At 41.1% G+C, this 22,429-nt stretch overlaps 1 long non-coding RNA gene across 1 annotated transcript in view; it reads right to left on the bottom strand.

Annotated features, from left to right (window-relative positions):
- LOC133402378 (uncharacterized) overlaps positions 1-13,219 on the bottom strand; it is a 96,128-nt gene extending 82,909 nt beyond the window's left edge. The window contains exons 1-2 of the long non-coding RNA XR_009768512.1: positions 13,146-13,219; positions 10,535-10,612 (exon numbers count right to left, since the gene is read on the bottom strand). This is a non-coding gene — a long non-coding RNA (uncharacterized LOC133402378). The remainder of the gene's footprint in view (positions 1-10,534; positions 10,613-13,145) is intronic.
- Positions 13,220-22,429: the final 9,210 nt, after the last annotated feature.

Here is a 22,429-nt window from a genome sequence, read left to right as displayed (position 1 = left end):
ACAGGCAAAGAGAATAATGGTAGGATAATGTTCTGAAAAGGACATCTTTCATTCATTCTACCGGAACAAAGAGCTTAGTCCAAAGATACAATGGTGCAGCAAACAATGTCCCACCACCAATCCCTTGCTGATTTTTTTGTTGTTGACATGTTTTACCTTTGGGTGAGATGAAGTCATTGGACCAATACCTCCAAGTCCCCTGGAGCCCAGGTGATGGCCAGGTGTCATCCCCTGGTGCTCCAGGCCAAGGCAGCTACAAGCCCAATGGGGTGTCGTGTCGCCGCCTCCATGGAAAGGAGGTGACAAGCACAGACTCACACTTTTGTGGCCAGACACGCATCTCAGAGGAGAGTCCACATATCACTCCCACCCAAAATCCGTGACCATCTCATGTAGTTGACTTCTTTAATGGCACAATGAGCGTGCCTCACCCTCCGTGTCCTGGCAGTGCTACCCTTGTGAAGCCTGCTGGGAGTGGTGGTGAGATGTTAGATTTGACCTGCAAGTCTGGACCAGGCCTCCGACGGGGATACATCCCATAGGGACTGTCCATGCAAATAGTGGCAATTTTCTTGTCTGAAGAGCACAAGAAATTAGTAAAAATTTGTACAAAAAGTAACATATACATATATGTATATATATATAGGAAACAAATTTATAGGCTGCTTAAGAATGCCGAGTTAGATTTTTTTTTCTTTCTGTATCAATATATATTGCATGTGTAATATACTATTCATTTGTTTAGGTTTAGAAAAATGACAATTGAAATAATCTGTCACCATTATAAAACCTTAAATTTAGTGTCACCCAGCTCTCGAGTATACCTTACTTCCAAATTGAGTTCATTGGCATAAATTCCCTAACTGGTGTTGGGAGCTATTTTTTTCTAACTTTCCAGGGAGACCTGTGTTATGGACCCCTATCATACATACATACATACATACATGCATACATTTTCCAATGGCAGTTCCCCAAAAGACAATTGATTTCTTGGAAGAAAAATAAACAACAAACACACATTGTGAATGTGTTGCTGCTGGACCTGCCAATTCATTGAAGGAGTGGTGACAGTTGACTTACAGTGCCATTTACAGTGGCAAGGACGTGTAGCTCTCATGTTAGCAAAAATAATGATTTTTCATTAGCAATAATTGTTTTCCATTGTGTTTCTGTGTTTATGTGAGAAAGGAATGATAACCTCATCATCCCTCTCATCCAGAGCCTTCCTACTGGAAGCCATATTGATTTTGTTAGTCTGAGAGTCCTTGCTTTGCCTGGCCTTTACCTCAGGGACAAATCTAATTGTTTATCTCTGGACAGACTTCTGCTTTTTTTACTCCCTTCTGTCTCATTACGTGCCAACATTTGTCAAGTCCCTCCACACTCTCAAATCTCGCTTTACAGCATGTCATTCTGCGGCCCACTACAGATGGCGCGCCTGTCAGCAGACCCTCCCACATGGAATTCTGTGAACATGACAGCACTAAAGACGTTTTTATAAAAAAGTCCTAAAACTGACATACAGTTTAATCACTCACTAGAGACACAGTGTTATTTCTCAGTAATTTAGGGAAGATAGGTTTAGTCTGATAACGATTCTCAAGGTACTATTCCTAACACACAATTCTATCGCAGATCATTGGCAAAAATACCATATTCGGCTAACAGCTATTTTATTAAGTTATCAATTGGGGGAAACTATGAAATAGTTAAATAAATGTCAAGCCCTAGACTTAATTATTAATTGATCAAACGATGACAGCAACACTATGCATTAGGGATGGGTATACTAATCAAGGATGGGCATACTAATCAGGGATAAAAAATATGATCAAATGTGTGGATTTCATTGTGGATTAATCACATCTCGTAGAAAATGAGGCAAAGCAGCCAATAGAGCCACTGTTGATTCAGTCTTGAGTTCAGCTATGGGAAGTTGAGCTACAGCAGCTACATGCAGACCTCCTCTGGGTAGCATTAAATTCGGAACTATAAACCATGATTCCCCCCCAGCTTTAATCCCTGCTGCTTAGACAGAAAAAAGATGCAGTTTATTGGCAGATTTTGCAGAGCTTCCTAATCTCAGAAGCTTCATGTTCTCGTCCATTCGTAGCTTCCCTAAATAACCAAACTCACATTTATTCTTCATGAATTGTGCAATGAACTCCATGTTGAAGTGTTAACTGTTCACATTTTTAAAACAGACCGGCGCACATTGATGTAATCGGGTCAGTATTCAGATCTGCTATGCTCAAACACATGCCCTCATCATGCCAAAAATGCGACATGAAAGCGGGGCTAAAGTCAGTGACGGGCTTTGCTGCTTCTCTTTACCTCGAGACACCAAAAGGAAAAAATTTCAGTTGATTGAGTGAGCAGGACAATGATGAATAAATGTGACTATCTTAAGATTCTGGACCTTGTTTTTGTTATGTTGTACATACATTGTGTTTCTCGCGCTGATACCTCTAGTGCTTATTTCCTACAGTATGGCCGGCATTTTTATTGTTTTCTTTCTTATTTGTATATGTAATATGTTCTGCTTGCAAATTAGCCATTTTAAAAGTAAAATAATTTTTTTTTTTTTTTTTTTTTTTTTTTTTTAATTAAGTGTTTGCGGTTTATATAACAGTTTTCTCATTGCAACACTTTCATTGAAATAGGAATCCAGAACATTCAGCGAGATTATTTCAAATTAAAATACTAACATTACTAAATTGAAACAGTGAAGTATGTGCTATCTGACTCTCTGTTCTATATTCCACGGTGCCTTCTGTTATTTATTCCTGACTCTGCTGCTACTTGCACTTAAAAATATTCCACTGTGCCTTGCTGTTATTTATTCACTGCATATTTTCATCTTGTCTTAACATATTGTTTTATATTGTGTTTACTGTGGGTTTTATTTTGTAAAAAAAAAAAAAAAAAACATACTTGGTAGTTACGCCACATTTTCGTTGCACCTGCACCACACAAAGGACCTAGCCAAAGTTTATCTCGTCTGAAGTATGACTTTCTATTTCTAGGGTCACTCCAACATTTTAGACGCTTAAAAAAACTTTTTAAAACTTCATTTAAAGTAGTACACTACTTCACTGATAGTACAGTTGTACTTTACTTACGCTCTCAACTAATAGCCTGCATGGCAACAGTAAAAGCTTCAAGCAGACAGCCAGAGCGGATGGCAGTTGCCAAATAGGTGTAATTAAGTTGTGCAACCATGACTAAATCAGGTTTTGAAAATGTTTTCTTTAAACATCATTACCAGCCAGCCAAACACTCATCGTGCTGTTGGAAGTCCTCGGTCTGGTTTTATCAGTGAGTTAACTCCGGCGAAGTAGGCCAGATCAATAAGAACATTCTGAGGGAGCAGTCAGAGAGGAGCATTAGAGGCCTGGGGTGGAGTGTTGGGGGAGAGAAGGCAAGAAGCAGGGAGCAATCAGAGAGCTAAGGATATTTGTGTGTGTGTGTGCGCGCGCGCCTTCAGGAGTGGATCGATGCGCTGACAGCAGCTCGGCTTTGTTCTGGCACAGTGCTCAGATGTTAGGCGTGCTTAACATGATTGCTTTAAGGTTTTCGTTGGGGCTACTTGTGTTTTTGTTTGTCACTTTGCTTGACTCCTCGTAGCATGTCGCTTTTTTCGCGAGTTAGCTAGGTTGGCGGTCTCAGTATTTCTTGCGCATTTTCTTTTATCATCGAAGTGCCATTTTTTTCGTCACATTTTCACACATTTCGAAGCGTGGGATGTGTGCCAAGGCCAATACCCAAGGGCAAGATAACAAAAAATATGTTGTGAATGAGTAATTCAGAAAGAAAAATCATCAACAAGCATCTGTATGCTTCTAAAAATAAATAAATAAATAATCAAGCAATAGGAGAGACGTTGGTGGCCCTACATTCTTTTGATAGAAGTAATGTTTGCTTTTGTCAGGAGAGATTGGTGGGGCGGGGGGGGGGGGGGGGGGGGGGGGGGGTTGGACTTTGACACTGCTCGTCATTTCTCTAGTTCTAAAGAGTTTTTTTATCTTCACCAAAATGCATTCTTCATCCTCATGCTAACCAAGTTAAGCACTTTGCATCACTAAATACTACACAAAGAATTATTTGCGACGAGAGCTCGGGTGTGCCTGCCTGCTGACTGAAAGGTGTTGACCGCAAAGGACAAGTAGGTGTCAATAGACCTGCTCTCAGTGCCTATGGGACGTTGAGACGCATGAGCTCTTTTCCAAGGCTTTAATAAGATAGCACAGATGCGCTCTTGTTTGAGCACAGTGCTGCGTCTCATTGTACTTTGGCCTCCCAAGCCCACCATTGCGAAACCTCCATTGCTGGGTACGCATGAGAGGGTCTCATTAGGACAGGCAAACGAAAACCGGGGTCAAGGTATATAAAGGTAGTCCCCACTAAGAAGCATGCCTCCAAGATGAGTTGGGGAGCGCCACTGCATCCTAGCGGCCTCCCCTCCGGACCTCTGGCCCTCCCCATCGTGACCTCCCCTATCCACCATTATTTGATGAAGCAGAGCTTGATAATTATTTAGTGTTGATGAAGAAGGGGCACCATCTAAAAAAGAGTGTCCCACTCTAAAAGAGAGGATAGTAGGGGATGATAGAAAAAGAAGAAAAAAAACTAACAAAAAAAGATCAAAAGCAGGCCTTTCGCTTTTCATGCCTCAGAGGCTCCAAAGAGGATAAAGAACAATCGGGCCCTGGGTATTCTGTCCTCTCTGGCAATTAGACTCAGCTGATGAAGTGAAAGGGATGAATGGCAGGGTTCAAGGCCTTCTCTAGGATTCACACAACAGGGTGTGTTTTTACCCTCTCCTCTTTTATCCCTCATCTCTCCAAATGCGGCTGAAATATTTCCAGATGAAGACAATGTGACTCGAGGTGCCAACTCGCAATCACGGGTAGGGGCTGACGAGATTGAGGAGCTTTAAGAGGAGCTGAGGGGGCACAAACAGACCACTGTGCAATCACATGCGTAAACATTTTTCTGCAAAGTACCCCACAAAAAGACAGGCTTTTGTGATCACAAGAGTATATTCCAAACTACTTTGCAAAAATAATCTCTTGGTACAGTCCACAGACTACTCCACAGGTTCTTTAAGTACTATCTGTACTCTTGCATATTTTAAATTAATCTGGTAAGACGTCGAGGAACATATCTAATGTACATTTGAGTACATTTCCTTGATCAACTCAGGGCCGATTACCATCAAGACTTTGTATTAAGGTCATCGCCAGTCCTAAACTCAATACCACACAGAATTCTTAAGATTCAATTCATCAACAACCATGTCCATCCCTAGTACAAAATGTGTGCACCAAAACACGGCTGTTACTTGCTACTTGAATTCCAAGAACAGCAGCTTGAACTGTTGACTTATATTACTGTAATTATGCGCAACCATTGTATACTAAGCAAGTCAAGTTTCAGTCATTAAAACAAGGCATGCAATCTTTGTTGGTTGATATATTTAGATATTCATTATGTTGTGGTTATGTTATGATACCGTTGCGTAGGTTGAAATCTTAACCTAGCAAATGACTCAGGCTTAATGAACGTTGCGGATTGATTTACATTTTTTTTTTAACATATATATATATATATATATATATATATATATATAGATAGATAGATATAGATATAATCTCAGTTGAAGGCAAAGGTGCCCCACAATATACTGGATGGTGGCTGAGTTTGATTTGTTTGTATTAGCAAGAAATATGAAACTTTAACAAAATGTAGTGCAGTCGATTTCAGTTTTTGATAAGATTTAAGTTGGTCTAGCCCTAAATGTATAGCACACAAATGACTAGCCACTATTACATTTGTGTATACTGTATATCATTGTTATTATAGTGTCCCAGGCCTGTGAATGGACCCAGGAAAGCTTTGATGACGCTGCCACACTGCACTAAAACCTTAAGGTGATTAGTGATATTCTTAAAACCCAAGGCTGCTGATAATGTGTTTAAAGAAGAAATACGGCTTTCTGAAAGCTTTGAGTTCAAATTCTGAGAAAGCATGGGGTCAAAATGCCAATGAGCCAAACAAAGAGTAGTCAAAACGGGCTTTGGAGGGGGTTTGAAACTAGGGGTCCGGGAGCCTTTTAATGGAAACAGAGCTGTAGCCTTCGACATACTGTCTATCACAAGATCAGGTTTTTTTGGGGGGGGGAGGGGGTGACCAGTGAATCATAAAAAGTTAAATTCACAGGGCACAATGTAGCACCTGAATGAGTTGAGATATTTGACTGACTATACAAGGTTTCTCAATACAAAAACAATAACATTCCAAAGCAATTCCAAATCAACTTGTATCTTGCCTTTTTTTTTTTTACGTTACGAGCCGTCTCTTGGTTGATTTTTTTAAACCAAAATTTTACTTACGAGTGAGCTTCAGTGTGATAAAAAAAATAGAAAAGGCGTAGTAGTTGATGCGCTTCATGGTCAAATACAAATTAAAAATTAAAACCTTTACAACAAGCATGGAAAAGATGCCAACCCTGATCTAACCTACATACAGCTTCTGAAGGTCACTCACTAGCTCCTACCCCCTTAAAAGCACATCAACACCCAAATGTATTACGGTGTATGCATGTGCGTGTGTGTGTGTGAGACTTCCGGTTATTTACATTTGATAAAGCTAGTTTATTTCTTTACATTATCTTTCAATGTTTTATCAGGTTTTTAAATTTATATTTAACAACACACTGCTATTTTTTCTTTTAACATGTAACAACATTTATTTTATTTTTGGGGAGCTGGAATGGATGATTGGCATTTTAATTAATTTTAACAGGGAACATTTATTTGATACACAAGTAAATTGAGTTACGAGCTTGGTCACGGAAACAATTAAACTTGGAAGTCAAGGTACTACCACTGTACATATAGTACATTGTGATAATGCACCAGAAGAGTCACATAGATTTAGCTGAAACACAAATAATAGGCAACATTGTCTCAAAAACAAAGCAAGTGTGTTTTTTTAAAGCGCTGCATTCTTAGAATGAGTCAACAATGACAAATCAATGTCATTTTCAGTTCATATATTGTAAACTCAATGGAAAAAGTACAACCAGTCACTTAACTCCGCACTCATCCGATTTTTTGTTTTGTTTCTGTCGTCAACCTTACAATATTTTGTAATGTTTCCTATGTGGAGAACATCACTTTTAATACCGTATTCAAAATTACAAAAAAGTGCATTACGCAGTCTATTAATACTGGCAGATGACACAGATAAACATGATGCTTATAAAAATATATAACGGGTGTCATTTATTAATTGCTTACATTTTCTCCCACTTTTTTGAAGGTGACAAGGCCATTACTCTGAAGTCGCCACTTATCTGCGCCATCGCGGGAGGATTAATGGCCTCACTCGGGCCGGTGAGAAATGTTTAAGTTGTCCTGATTATCAGTGCAAGAAAAAGAATCGTGGTTATTTGTCATTTTGTTAAGCGGTGAGAGAGACTAATCAGACAACCCCCCCACCCCCACCCCCCACCTCCCCCACCCCACCCCCCAGTTTAAAACGTGATTAACCCTTTCGGCTGCCGGTGTACACATGGGGAGTCACGGCTAAACCACCCATCAGCATTGATATTATGCATGGGAAACCTTGAGTGTTGGTTGATATTATGAAGTCATCAAGCCAATTAGGCAGTGCATGGAAACTGGCAAAAATTAGTTTGGTGTGTAATGCTTAGTTTACTGCAAAAGACACAAAAATATAACATAACCTAAAGGTCAATGAAAAAATGCCAGATTAACGCTGCAAGCAGTGACAATTTTTCAAGGCGAATCCGCAAAACGATCATCAAACTCAGGCCGTGTTCTGCCCACATTAGGCTGTAGGCAAAGAAATCCTTCACCATTTAGTGTCACCCATCTGTCTAGCATACCTGATTACGACTGAGGGTGATTTGAGCTATTTCCTTAGCAGATATTCATCGTAGGAGGACGAGCTCTGGAGGACGAGCCCAAAATGTCTGCTTCAAACCAAAATGCCAGTGTCTCCTCACCTAATGTCATTGTTTAGCACTTTCTGATTCATTGAATCCAGTGCTAAAATGAATAGCAGTAATCAAATGTTGCACTTTATTATAACCACATACAATTATTGTGGTAGTCATAGTAACTTTATATAGCAGTATATGGTAGTAAGTAAAACAAACTAACATTGAACTTACATTTACCATCAAACTTAGTTTTACTCTTCGTTAAATTCTCCTTCTACTGCAATTTTGACACATAAGGTTCCTTTTCCGTAAAAAAGGGCAACATTAAAATCTTCTAGTTTGTATGTAACCGCAATCACCAGCAGCAACAGCAGCCACACGACCCATTTAACACATTTGTGTCATGGAGATGTTGTTTTCCCCCCTCCTACTGGTCCCTGAGGCGTTACTGGCCAGGCTGGCTACATTATTTTCCTTGTCTGTCACCTTCATAGTATCTGTTAAACCACTCAGCGCTATCTGTTTGTGGAGCGTTTTCTCTTCTTTTTTGTCCATGAATGTTTTATATAGTGGATGGGAGAAAGATTGTTCATTGCAACGACACCAGCCAGCAAAAGACAAATTGCTCAGGAACGTCTAAATGGCAGTCAATGATAAGTCATTGTAAGGAGAGTAAGTGACTTCCAATAGAGTGGCTAGGAAGACAGAGAATAATGGCAGAGCACAGGTGAAAAATAGATGTTTGGCTTGGTGTAATTACTACATTAGGGGGCTCGCTTTTAATCTGGTGTGGCTGAGGCGAGTGTTTTTACAGCGATGGAGGGTGGGGGGGTTATGTGAAAATGAGTGCGGCTGGACAATGAGGTGTCCAATCACGTCAAGCATTATAAAGAGTTCACTAATGGCCAAGTGGACCTACTAGGTCTCCCTGCGCCACCCTGTATGAGCTCCTCCTCCTACAGTGGATCATGCTTGACTTCCAAGTCATACAAGTGTAAAGACACATTAACCAAGGTGCAATAAAAGCTAAAACATAAAGCCACTCCATGTTCAAAGGAGTTAAAAAATTTTTTTTTTAAAAAAGCCAAAGAAAAAGCAAAACCCAATTGGTGAGTTGGATCCTTCATAAGTCAAACAATCTGTTCTGTGACACTCTTTGGCTTCCAAGTCTAGATATTATTTCAAAACTAATTTTAGCCATTGGATATTATGTGCCCTGCGATTGGCTGGCGACCAGTTCAGGGTGTACCCTACCACATCACCCGAAGATAGCTGGGTTAGGCTCCAGCACCCCGCGACCCTAGTGAGGATAAGCGGTAAAGAAAATGGATGGATGGATGGATATAATGTAAAGTTAATAAATGTGTTCCCTGAGTCAAACTGTATGCATAATAACATTTTTATTAACATTGCAGGCAATGGTTAACCTGTAATACAAGTCTCAAGAGATGTTCGGCACGGGCTAAAATAAAGCTATTTACCAGACTCATAGATAGAAAGGCAAAAGGAAGGATAAAAATGTGGTCCTCTGGTCATTTGCATGCTAGTCATTAACCATTATGCTTTACGCTACATGTTACTACTTACATTGGCATCTGATTGCCAAAATGTATGTGTCCATTATTGAAAATTAAATCGAGAATAAATATGTAGAACACACCCCAGAGAAGAGTGTTGTTAAAAACCCGAGAAAATTTGAATGATTAAAAAAAAAATTGCCAAGTATATAAAATGAGGCTTCAAAATCATGAAAAATCAAGTCGCTCTGTCAGTGGATGTGTCTGTTTCATGTGCTGAAACCATTCCATGCTCAACTGTCAAATGTCAAACACCAGTACTATGACCTGAAAAGAATGCCACTTTTCTAGCATCTTTCTTATGCCTTCAAATAAATAACTACGTTTGAGATGCGAAAATATATCTCCTTAAAACCTCTGGTGGTTGGAATATATCCAACCGTGTCATCGCTGGGCTTTTCCTCGCCGTGACAACGAGGCACTCTAAAGTTGCCACGCAAGCGGATTATGAGATAGGAAGATGCATGTGGAGGCATATCTAGCTAGCTAACTGCACGTTGCAATTGCACTGGATAACCACTGATGCAAACAAAGGCACTCAGGTTTTTGTAAAGTGGGAGAGGGAGGACTACTGCCAGAATGAGGTACATCACTGGGCCTCGTTTTAGCCCCCCACCTCCCCCCAAAAAAAGGCAGGAAAACTGAAATGGTGAAAAATCTACACAAGTACCACATACAGTAGTTCTCAGTCTTTGCACATTTTCAGCAATTATCTTCAAACATGTAAAGGTAAATATATTTAGAAACAAAACTATAAATTTGCTTTGCAGGATATTGGACATACGTATTGTATTGCTTATCTTGTACAGGAGTCAGACATTAGGTTCCGCTCCCTGCTTTTTCCCCCCCCGCTTTTGACAAAAAAGCCAAAGAAAAGCGAAACACACTTAGCTCTTTGAGAAACCTCTTAAGATTTGCATCATGATTGACCACTGTGTTTGCCTTTGAAATCCAAACTACAACTTTCGAGGTGTTCATTAATTACCTGTGACGTTGTTCCATGTGACGTGTGAGGTGTATGGACAGTGCTTCAACTTCCTGTGTCTCAGGTGCCACGGTCCTGCTAAAGAACAAAATCTGGGTTAGACCAAAAAAGGGGGACACGGGTAAACACCCCACCAGCAGGATCCAACACACTCCAGATTTCCAGACAATTTTTCCAACATTTGGTGTCTGCTTCTTCCGCCTGTGGCAATCTAGACAAAAGCAGGAGGGGAAAAAAATGCTCCAATATGTTCTTCTGAGTTTATTCTGACCACACAAGCTGTTTTCTCCAGTTAACTTTTAAAACAGTGCTACGAGCACTGCCCACAGCTTTATCGCCTGAGCTCAGACTGACCTCGTCTTCACCTTTTTGCGCTAGTTCCCATCTGTTTGGGTCCCACCCTACAATCCATCCCAGTTGGCTGTAGGCCCACTCTCTGCAAAGGGCTTTTTAAACGGAACCCCGAACCGAACCCTGCAGAAGTTGAAGACATAAATGTGTATGTGTTCGGAGAAATCTCGGCTCTCACACCTCCGTGTTTTCTTGGGACACCAGACAGGCTTGGAGTGTAGAAAGTGTACAGGCGTTCCTTTTGCCAGACGTATGGCCTTCTAAGAATACATACATATTTACATGCTTACTCATAGCAATAAACTACAAAATGTGTACACAAGTAAATGACATGATGCATAATACGTTTCTGGAGGCTTAATTGCTCGTTTCAATTTGATCCATAGAATAAAAAAAAAATAAAAAAAATGTACAGTATATACATGTACGTTTGAAGGAAACGGGCATTAGAAATACATTTGCAGGCCTCAAAAAGGTACAGTGGGATGATTTAATGAGATTTAGCTGCAATGAAACTCACAATACACCACCAGAAGGATATTTAATTTGAATAATTATCGTTGTGACTGTAGTTGGCATCCTACGGGGGTTTTAATTTATGTGCACTGCTTTCAATGCCAGTAATTATGTTCACAACTGTGTATAGAAAGCAATGGCGTTACCACCATCATCAGAAAAGTTCACTGATCTGAAGTCAAATAAGGAGGATGGTGCAGTGATGTTCAAAATTATTAAGAAGGTAAGTAAGAAAGTATAAATTAGTATAAAGTATAAATTAGTATAAATTTATTTTTTTCATCTTTCTTTCAATTTTAAAGACTAATATTAGAAGAAAAAAGTTGTAATTTTACAAGGGAAAAATGTTTTTTTTTAAGATTGAAGTAAAACTATTTGGAGGATTGTAGTAATTTTACAAGAAAAAAAAAAAAGTAGTCATTTTAAGAAACCCTTGGTGACTGGCTTGAGATGCTAATTTAGCAGTCTTGCTCTTGACTCTGTGCTCCTGCATGTCAAACATCACAAACAGATGGACTTAAACACACTACGCTGATATGAACGTTTGATGGTATATGAAGTGTACGTTTCAGGGTTTCAAATTTTCTATATTGTCATATAGAAACTTATAAATGTGCTTATGTAGATAAATAGGCATCGTAATTTCATAGTGACACTTCGCCATTTTGTGTATCCTTGTAGTGCCATTATTGCTGTATTCATCACTGTAGCAATTCTATACTGCTTAATGATGCTCTGTACTTTGGACATTTGAGTATATCCCCTAAATGTATGTTTTTGTTCGAGTGTCTGTTTTGGCAATAGTACAAAAGTGACTCGAACCAATGCGGACAAATTTATTGCATGTTTTAAAATACTAGGCAAATAAAGATGATCCTAGTTCTGTGATAAGAGGGACAAAATATGGGAAACAGTATACACTACACTTCCTTAACCATGATCATGTTCAATAGTGTACGTTAAACCAGAGGGTCTCAAACCTTTTGGGTACAGGAACTCCTTAAAGGGGAGACATTTTTGCAAAGGCCCCTTCAAAACCCTAACGCTAGTTAAACTAGCTGAAGTTGCCCTATTTTCGAGAAAAGTCATAATGTTCAAACTTTATTTAACAGTATGTCCCAATCATATCTGAACTTTTAATCGGCACAGAGCTAAGGTATGTAGACGTAACTGATTTAGTATGTAGGTTTTATTGAAGCCTTGGTCCCCCCATAAGTAGGTATGCGCTTTTTTTCAACGATACCAAAAAATGTATTGCAAATTATTTTTGCAGACGCCCAAACTACGGCTCGCGGGACCCAGTTTGCAAAATAAAACCCACCGAATTAAACTGATAGCATTGTAAATACAGCACAACATTTTGACACAGCTCTCTCGTCTGTGTACCTTATGCTGCGGCCAGTGAGCGTCCGAATATGTCCGAACGTGGCCTTCCTTGCTTTCAAATGCTGATCCAAATCCTCCTAGCAGCTCATTAGAGTAAGCTGACCTTCAACCGGACGAGCTATTAGCAGGCAAAGGCGTAAAGGGCTCACACAAAGGCGTCAAACGAGAGGCGGTGGAGGGGGGGGGGGGGCACAATGCGTCCAGCTGGACTATTTTCACCGCCCAAAACGTTACAGGTTGTGGCTAGACGACGGCGAGGTGACGTGAGCACCGGTGAACAATTTCAGGGTCACGCTCTTGTTTTCTCTCTGCGTTTAATTTCCTATCGATAGTGACACAGACCCTGGCGTGAACCTACCTGTGGTATCATCCTGCTAAAAGTCCCGCTTCGCACGCACGCACACACTCAGCCTCGGCACTGACGGACGCCCTGGCCCATAGTGAGCCCATTGGTCCTCAACTTCCCATTAAAGGAAGACAAGGAAATGGCGGCCTGCAGCGCCCCCAAGTGGACGAGGTTCTAACTGCCACTGGCTTTCTTTAACACCGTATTGCAAGAATGTGGCACCAGACAGGTTCATCTCAATAAATCCATCCATTTTCCCAAACGCTGATCCTGACATTGAAAATAGGGTGGACAATTTTTCAGTAAGTCCAAACTAAAAAGTGAAACTCATACGGATTCGTTACAGAAACAGCGAAATATTTCATCATTTTATTCTTTATATTATTTATGATTATAGTTTAAAGTTACAACCCCCCAATTCATCATCTCTAGAAATCAGATTAAATAAGAAACATTAAAAAAATAGTATAGGAATTAGGGGCGAAATGGCCTTATAAGAAGTATTTTCCCATGTGTTTAATCAATTTATATAATATACAGAGACAAAATGATGACAATACATTCGGTTCATTCATTTTGACAAGAAATGTATTTGTTGAGAGTCTGAAAATAGTCTTGCCATAATTTTCCAAAATAAAAACAATGTATTTATTTATGATAGATCTCTTTGACAAGTCATCAATTCACTATTTCACATCACATGGTTTGTGACATTACACTACTGAATTGTCCTTGAACACGAATTACCCTTCACTCATCCTTAGCGTGAAGTAGAAAATCAACAATAAGTAATTAAGTATTAAAGGACAATTGCAAGCAAACAAGGTAAATGTATTTTATGGAAATTAAATTAAATAGAAACAATGCATAAAATACAGTACAAGTATTTCTGCTCTATAGTATAACCTGATAGGTGAGGTTTGCTTTGAGGATCTGCATATGAATTTCTTGGAAGTGAGATGTCAACACAACTGTACCGTATCATACGGAATATTTTTCTTTGCAGGTTGATACGTGCAGAAAGTTTATCTTTTTTTTGGGGCACTATGGAGCCACATGCTGCACTTTTACCTGAGCTCAAAAGTTTGCCTCGGCGACCTTTTTGCGCAGCACAAAGTTTACAATGGCGCCAAATTCTCAAGGAACCCGTTGCATCACCAGCACCATGCTCCCCTTCATCTGATGCTAATGTAGAACAAAAAAAAAGAGAGAGAGAGAGATCTGGTTTAAAAGACATGGCCGTCTGCTGCGCTCGGTGTTTGAAGCAAATAAATGTGACATAAGACTTCAAGAGGAAACCCCAAGACTGGCGGTTTAAAGATGAGGGCGAGGCAGACACAGCGACACGGTTCGTCTCCATCCAGAGGGATATTCTGTGGCCAAGCTTGATTATTGGAGATGAAGGACAGCCTGAGTGGATGTGGGATTGTTAAACCCTTGAATCCTTTCAACGAAGCCCTCCTATAACAATCTTCTCTTCGCCGTCGCTGCATTTATTGTGCACACCCTTGAGTTCCTTCTCTTTTCTCGCTCCCGTCTTCACACTCGTAGAATAACATGCGGAGGTATCATTTTGGCATTCAGCGGCGAAATGTCGGTATTTTATTTATCATCAATTACAGCTGTATTGTTTGTTTTTCAAAACCAAACAGACCTTGAATGACTGCAGGGAAAAGTGTTGGCTGCAATTCACGTGCTCATCCTCGGCACCAACTAATCACGACGCCGTGCTGTCTACTGCATGTAGACGGCACTTCAACCGTCATTAGTATTATGCGAAACCCTGGCTGTGGACTCAAAACCTCTGCTGCCCCCCCCCCCCCCCCCCCCCTTTTGCTATGAGAGGGCTGCACTTCATTTAATGCCCTGTCCATTATTGCCAACATATTTGAAAAGTGAGTGCTAAGCCTTGAAACTGCTCCCGTATTATTTCGGGCCCTGCTGAATATTTCACGGCGGGGGGCAAAAAATGAGACCTTCCCTCAACAGACTGCCTGGGGAGCATTCTACATGGGAAGGTCTCACAGTGTGCAAAAACACCCTTGAACAAACAATTATATATTTATCTGCTGCTCTTTTGAGGTTCTGCTTTATATTTTTGTACACAGTGCACGGTTACAGGTAAAACAGGAAAGGTTATTCAATATTGAAGTGCGCCGGAACTAAAGCATCCTCCAGCTGGCTCGTGGAGAGCCAAGATCAGTATGCGGTGAGTAATCAGCGACCCATAAAATAAGATGTTTTATCATCACCTCGGCGGCGGGACACATTCCGGGGAAAGTGGAGATCCTTTCAAAGAGCAACAGCGGGCTAAAAACAAGGACCTCACCACATTGATTGCTGAATTACTTTGCGCTTTCTTGAAATCAGATCTCAGTCTTGGGAGATTAGCCAGAAACGGTCTGTGGGTTGGTGCATGATTTGATAAATGTGTAAAAAGTGTAGAGAATTGCCTCATCTGTTAGCAATGGCTTGTTTTGTATTTCTGCTTAGGGAGTGTGCTTTTAAAGCACCTTCAGTGTAGGCACATGATTGTTTGGTTCGGGAGTAGAAAGGCAAGAAAAGATCAGACAAAAATTATCTGAAGTAGGGCACAAACATACCAATAATTGGACCAAATTTGAGCATTTTCCCTCCCTTGCAATCTAAGACTGCAAAAGGCCTGATTCTTACATCTCAATGACCAAGAACAATTATCCTGTGGCATGGGGTGTGTTGGGAGTGATTTTTCCTCCCCAGAAAACAGAAATGTTAAACCTGTTCAATACTTACGAGTACAATTCCTTACAGTATGTGTGTGGTGAACACCAAGTCCAATGATTGTGACACGAAAGTGGAATAATAGCCAATTAGCACGCTTGCTGAATCTTGAATTGTTGCTAGACATAGATTGAGGAGCAACTGGTAGTGTTGAGTCTTTGTATAATGTGTCTCACAAGTCATTCACCACAATAAAAGACACTTGACGATTTTCGTCCATGTCATTTGTTGGCTCTTTAACGTTAAAAAATGTGATGTTTTGTACCGTCGCTTAAGCAACATAGTGGTGGTATGCTATACAGTATAGTCAACCCCCCAAAACTGCCCTCTGCATATGTACTGTATACATGATTGCTTTTTTAATCACTATATTCCACTTGGCAAACAGCATTACTGTTATTCAGATATTCTGTTTAAAAATGCCATTTCCCGTGCAGCGCGTGATATTATCGTTATATTCCCCTCATTGACATTTTGATTCAGTGTTAATAACACAATTGTTATCAACTACAGAAAAAAATGCCAACCCTTTGCAATTTAACATTGACATATAGAAAAAGATTATATTCGGTTCTCATAACGCTGACGTAAAAGACACGATTTGCACCTAAAAGTAGATTTCTTAGCGGCAAAAAAGTCAAACAACAAAGCTGCACTTAATCATTGAAACTTCAGCCAGCGCTGACCTTTGGGAAGGATCCATATCTTCCTTTCCTGGAGGAAACGATGTGGATAGCGAGGCGCTTGTGTCCTTTGTGTTTTGTGAAGATATTGAGCGTTTGAAGTGTTAACACTGACACTAAGCCTTTGGGGTGAGCGGGCGAAGGGAACATGTCACACAATGGGACGGGACTTGGATCTTTGCTTCCCCTCTGCTGACCTCTCACCCTTATTGGTTTTTCGGAGTTGCTGCAGCCGAGGGTCCTTGGGGCCCACTGTCTGACTCCATCTTATCACTCCAATATCCGGAAATGCAGCTAATACACAATGGAGTCTCAAAATTCAAGGTTGTCCATCCATTTTCTGTCACACTTGTCGTCATTAAGGTTGCGGGTGAGGTGGAGCCTCTCCCACTTGACTTTTGAGCAAGAGGCGAGCTACACCCTGGACTGCGACTTTTTTGCTGACGACTTAATACTTAATCCAAACTTTGATCCTGGAACGTATTATTTCTTTTGCCGTTACACAATTTCCTATGGGGAAAAATTAAATCTAACCTTTGTCCCAGGACAGATTGTATGCGGTTCCATCTGGATGCAATACATTTGTGGCTGGTTATTCGTTTGGTCGCGGAGGTTGACATGAATGTGCGAGTATGTGCATTCAGTCTTCATTTGCTAATAAGAAGTAATTACAGGGCTTATGACGGAGTGCTGTTCCCACGACATCAAGGTAACCAGAATTTCTACGCAAGTTGGGAGCAACCTAGTCGCTATCCCTAACCCAGTGTTAAGGCTGATATAAAATCCTAATTACATGACATTTTTGCATGAAAAAAGCCATCATGAAGATCAAATATTTAAATGAAAAACTAACAAAAAATAATTCCTTACATTTACCTCTGTGGTTGGCGGTGCAAACTACCACAAAACACCGTAGCTCGAGACCATAAACCGAGGGTCCCCTGTAGTATGCGTCGAATGAGAATACAGCAGTTACAAAATCATTAGGACCTACACTTGACCAGTAATGTCATGAGGTGCACCTCTTGATAACATTTTTGATAACGCTCTTGTATAGACTTACTTCAGCGTGGAACTAAATGTATGCCTCATTGTAAAAACTATATGAATGACGATGAAATTACAGCTCAAATTCTCTTTTCGTGTGCTTTCATTGGCCGTTCTATTAGGCATTCGCTGTCACGCAAATGACCTTTGTTAATGAAGCTTTGGATTTCGGTTGACAATGTTTTTGTGTGATCTGCCCATGTTAAATGCCTCCAGTAGCTTGGCTGACATACTCCATTGAGGCCACACATAAAACAGTGTGCCATCTGCACCTGGAGCAGTGCTATTGGCCCAAGAGGCCCCCCCCACTCCCCACACACACACACCCGCCCTCTCTCTCGCTCTCTCTCTCTCTCTATGCGTGTTCAGGCTTCCTCCTGCCTGACCTCGCTCTCCCCATTCTGGGCTATACAAGCCGAACCGAAGGCAGCTTTCAAGGGGGGACTGTCTGCTCGTATCAAATCAGGGGGCCTTTTTAGAATCAGTTCAGAGATCATAGCAAGTGGAAGTCGTGGAAGAAGATGACCCTCTCCTCCAGGCTTGATCGGATCTTGGCCAAGCCAAACCCGGCAGGGACCGGGTCTCTGGACAGCTCGGTCTCTACGGGCTTTGACTCAGTGATAGTGCGAATGAAAGAGGGCACTGAGAGACAGCAGCGGTTCCGGTGTGTCAGGCTCGATGTCCTGGCCATCTCACAGAGCCAAGTGGGCAAAGCAAAGGACACAGCCAGCAGGCTGCGGGCCAGAACGAGACCCCTATATTGTGTGACATGTCATCTAATGGCTGTCGTTTTGCTTTAAAGTCTGTGCATCGGAGATCGTCCAGGACAATGACATAGGTCACAATGGGTAAGGAAAATAAACAACTCCGAGCCTACAGATGAACATACTGCTGATAACAAAAAAGAACAACAACAACAACAAAAAACACACACACACACACACAACAACCTTTGCTTTTTAGCACCAATTAGCAAAATGTTGATGGACTACAAACCTCTCTTATTGGCATTCGAAATTACCATGCAGATGTTGTTTGTGGACAAAACAACGTCTCACGTGGAAAGTAATTCCATATATGTGGAGTCTGGCACCTATTTTTCCGGCAGAAGAGTCAGATGTCGACAAACCTCTGAACTTCGCTCACTGTAAACATGCATACATTGAGACAGAGGGAGCGAGTTGCTTCTTGTTGACAGGGGATTATTCGCCATGCGTGTCTGACCCTCCTCTAGTTGACTCGGGAGACCCCCCTCCTCCTCTCAACTCGTCTCCACAACTCCACAGATCCCAGCATTCATTAAGATTACGTATTTACTTTAAGTCCGTTGCCTCTTTGCATAATGGCGACAGGTTCCCCCGGCTGGCACTGTGTCTTTCAAGTGTTCGGCGAGGATGGGACTGAATTTTAAACGCGCCGCGCCTCGCCTCTGAGTTGACTTTGTGGAGAGAGCCCAGTGATCTCATTCTTTGCCACGGCGCAAAGCTGCTGATTTCCTCTGTTGCGGCGTTGCTCGTGTATAAGAAAGGAGCCATGTACGGCTCGCACATCATTGCAGGCTACTTCCACAAACTCGTTTTCTTTCAACAGAGCGGCTGGGCAGGAAAAAAGGCTTGATTCATAATGCTTTGATATGTAAATCTAGGTTAATTTCTCTCTCCAAAGGGAGTAATTTCCAGGATTATTATCCATCTTTGGCAGGTAGGTGAGCGTAGCCATTTTAAGCCAAAGCGCTAAAAAGCACCTGCAGTTATTCATTTGCAATGACAGATAGAAAAACAAGACTACATCAGCTGAGCCAATTAATTTACTGTGGATGAACCATACACACACTCCTCCAAAAGTATTGGAGCAGTGAGGGCCAAGTAATTTACTTTTGCTGTAAACTAAATACATTTCAGTGAAACATAACCATTGATTCTCTTTTAATTGTTATTTACATCTGGATCAAATATACATACACAATTTAGGAGAGCACCTTTTGTTTGAATACACCCATTTTTCATGTGAGCAAAAGGATTGGAACACATGAGTGTGAGGAGTTTCCAGTTACATTGTATTAGAGCTGTGCGATATGGACAACTTTCCTGAGGATGATCTATATCCCGATAAAGTATTTTTTCCTTTAAATTACATGAGATGAATGGGAATTTTTCGATGATCTTTTTCCATTTGTTCACAAAATACATATTTTCTTCATATAACACAATAAAATACTAATAAAAATACAATAAAACACAAATATCCAGTGGACATAAATACCATTCCAAATATCTGGTAGTACAACCACTTTTTAAGGAAAGAAGTAAAGTGCAAAGAATTAAAATAAATACAACACAGTGCTTCAAGTAACATTCAACTTATGCCAAGCAATAACGTGTGTGTGTGTGTGTGTGTGTGTGTGTGTGTATATATATATATATATATATATATATATATATATATATATATATGCGGCACGGTGGACGACTGGTTAGAGCATCTGCCTCACAGTTCTGAGGACCCGGGTTCAATCACTGGCCCCGCCTGTGTGGAGTTTGCATGTTCTCCCCGTGCCTGCGTGGGTTTTCTCCGGGCACTCTGGTTTCCTCCCACATCCCAAAAACATGCATAGTAGGTTAATTGACTACTCTAAATTGCCCGTAGGTGTGCATGTGAGGGCGAATGGTTGTTTGTTTGTATGTGCCCTGCGATTGGCTGGCAACCAGTTCAGGGTGTACCCCGCCTCCTGCCCGATGATAGCTGGGATAGGCTCCAGCTATCAGAATCATCGTTATTTGTTAAGTATGTCAAAAACACAAAAGGAATGTGTGTGTGTGTAGATCGATAGATAGATAGACACATACATATATATCAGAATCATCTTTAGAAGTATGTCAAAAAAACACAAGGAATTTGTCTCCGGTCGATGGAGCCGCTCTAGTACGACAACAGTAATGTGGTAATGCCGGTACAATTTATTTTTATGTTTTGACAATAGTGCAAATAGACGCAGAGTCCTCTAGCAATTAGAGCAGTTTGAAATGACAAATAGAACTATAGTCCAGTGCAATGACCATTGTGCAAAGGGCACAGAGACTTCAAGAAACGTATGCAGTTTAAAGTGACAAGTAGTGCGATAATCTGGAACAATGTCGATTGTGCAAATTTTGCAGATGCTACTCAGGCACATGAGGTGCCAGTATTGGTCAACAACAGATATGCAAATAGTGCAGCGTGGCGAGACTACTACAGTGAGTACACGAGTAATGCATAATTGGCCCAACAGAAATGTGACAACAAACTCAAGACAAAAAATTGGCAGCATGTTGCAATGTTTGTCAGCCTTTTGCAATTGTCAGTTAACTATTTAAGAAGTTAATGGCAAGAGGGAAGAAGCTGTTGGAATGTCTGCTTGTTTTAGTTTACATTATTCGGTAGCGCCAACCTGAGGGAAGGAGCTGTAAGAGGTGGTGACCAGGATTGCATGCTCTTGTCCTAGTTCTGGCAGCGTCCGAGTCCTCAAGATTGGGTAGGGGGGGGTACCGACAATCTTTTCAGCAGTTTTGATTGTCCATTGCAATCGGAGTTTGTCCTTTTTTGTAGCAGCACCAAACCAGACTGTGATGGAAGAACACAGAAAATTGTCCTTTTCAAATCTGCAGTACAAGGTGTTCAAGTCATTGGCTCGTCTTTTATTGTTCTCAGCTTGGCGGGTTGGTCGCTTGTAATTGTTTAGCGATTGTAATGCATGCCAGACTGATTTAGAGTCGTTAGCGGTCAACTTTCTAACGTTACTGCATAGTTTCTCTTTGCAATGTTAATTTCTTTAGTCAGCTGGTTTCTAGCGCAATAATACAATGCCCTATCCCCATTTTGATATGCATCCTCTTTAGCCTGGCAAAGTTTGGCAGTGAACCTCGGCTTGTTGTTATTGAATGTGCAAAATGACTTTGTTGGTACACACACACACCTTCACAGAAACTGATATAGGATGTGACAGTGTCCGTATATTCATCCAGGCTGCCAGCAGAATTTTCAAAGAGTTTACACAGTCTACACAGGTTTGAATTTCTATCTTTGCTTCATTGGTCCACTTTTTCACCGTTTTCACAGTAGGCTTCGCGCATTTAAGTTCTTGCCTGTATGTTGGTATTAAGTGAATTAAGCAGTGATCAGACGAGCCCAGAGCTGCACGAGGTATGGCAAGGTATGAGTTATTTAGCGTAGTATAGCATTGGTCGAAAATGTTATTTTCCCTGGTAGGACAGTCGATGTGCTGTTTGTATTTAGGGAGTTAGTGGTTGAGTTTAGCCATGTTAAAGTCCCCAAGAATAATGAGGGTTGAGTCTGGGTGTTTTTCTTCCATTTCATTTACTTGTTCAACGAGCGTTAGTAGTGCGACATTCGTTTTAGCTTGAGGAGGAATGTAAACACTGACGAGAATGAAAGATGCGAACTCACGAGGTGAGTAGAATGGCTTACAGTTCAAAAACAGCAACTCTAAATCCGGGCTGCAGTGTGTGCTGAGCTCCGTGACGTCAGTACACTATTTTTCGTTGATACAGAGCCATATCCCGCCACCTTTTGTTTTCCCCGATAACTCCGTGACGCGGTCTGCCCGGTGTAGTTGGAAGCCCGGAAGCATTACGGCGCCATCGGGGATGCGTTCACAAAGCCAAGTCTCCGTAAAGCACAGGGCGGCGGAACGTCCGAAGTCTTTACTTGTCTTTGTCAGAAGCTGAAGCCTCGTCCATTTTGTTGGGTAGGGAGCGTAAATTCGCGAGGTGGATCGACGGGAACGCCAATCTGTAACCTCTCTTGCGG

The sequence above is a fragment of the Phycodurus eques genome, chromosome 5, assembly GCF_024500275.1.
Source record: "Phycodurus eques isolate BA_2022a chromosome 5, UOR_Pequ_1.1, whole genome shotgun sequence".
In the NCBI taxonomy this organism is placed as follows: domain Eukaryota; kingdom Metazoa; phylum Chordata; class Actinopteri; order Syngnathiformes; family Syngnathidae; genus Phycodurus; species Phycodurus eques.
The sequence above is the reverse complement of the archived record's forward strand: the minus strand, read 5'-3'. Positions and strand labels throughout refer to the sequence as shown.